The sequence below is a fragment of the Salvelinus fontinalis genome, unplaced genomic scaffold, assembly GCF_029448725.1.
Source record: "Salvelinus fontinalis isolate EN_2023a unplaced genomic scaffold, ASM2944872v1 scaffold_0314, whole genome shotgun sequence".
Taxonomy (NCBI): Eukaryota; Metazoa; Chordata; class Actinopteri; order Salmoniformes; family Salmonidae; genus Salvelinus; species Salvelinus fontinalis.
In genome coordinates this window covers 104,056-105,000 of record NW_026600523.1, presented here as the reverse complement: position 1 = coordinate 105,000, position 945 = coordinate 104,056, and the positions used below count along the sequence as shown (strand labels likewise).

The window sequence follows — 945 nt, the reverse complement described above, 5'->3', positions numbered from 1 at the left end:
AGGAAGGAGGAGAAGAGGAGGGATAGAGAGAACTGGGTGCTCCTCGCCGAGACGGGGGAGGAAGGAGGAGAAGAGGAGGGATAGAGAGAACTGGGTGCTCCTCGCCGAGACGGGGGAGGAAGGAGGAGAAGAGGAGGGATAGAGAGAACTGGGTGCTCCTCGCCGAGACGGGGGAGGAAGGAGGAGAAGAGGAGGGATAGAGAGAACTGGGTGCTCCTCGCCGAGACGGGGGAGGAAGGAGGAGAAGAGGAGGGATAGAGAGAACTGGGTGCTCCTCGCCGAGACGGGGGAGGAAGGAGGAGAAGAGGAGGGATAGAGAGAACTGGGTGCTCCTCGCCGAGACGGGGGAGGAAGGAGGAGAAGAGGAGGGATAGAGAGAACTGGATGCTCCTCGCCGAGACGGGGGAGGAAGGAGGAGAAGAGGAGGGATAGAGAGAACTGGATGCTCCTCGCCGAGACGGGGGAGGAAGGAGGAGAAGAGGAGGGATAGAGAGAACTGGGTGCTCCCACCACTGGTTATTGTCTGGGTAGACCCTCCCCCAACAGCAACATCACTGGTTATTGTCTGGTTAGACCCTCCCCCAACAGCAACATCACTGGTTATTATCTGGGTAGACCCTCCCCCAACAGCAACATCACTAGTTATTGTCCTGGTAGACCCTCCCCCAACAGCAACATCACTGGTTATTGTCTGGGTAGACCCTCCCCCAACAGCAACATCACTGGTTATTGTCTGGGTAGACCCTCCCCCAACAGCAACATCACTGGTTATTGTCTGGGTAGACCCTCCCCCAACAGCACCATCACTGGTTATTGTCAGGGTAGACCCTCCCCCAACAGCAACATCACGGGTTATTGTCTGGGTAGACCCTCCCCCAACAGCAACATCACTGGTTATTGTCCTGGTAGACCCTCCCCCAACAGCAACATCACTGGTTATTGTCT

At 56.8% G+C, this 945-nt stretch overlaps 1 pseudogene; it reads left to right on the top strand.

Moving 5' to 3' along the window:
* LOC129845472 (cGMP-specific 3',5'-cyclic phosphodiesterase-like) overlaps positions 1-501 on the top strand; it is a 58,584-nt pseudogene extending 58,083 nt beyond the window's left edge.
* The last annotated feature ends 444 nt before the right edge of the window (positions 502-945 follow it).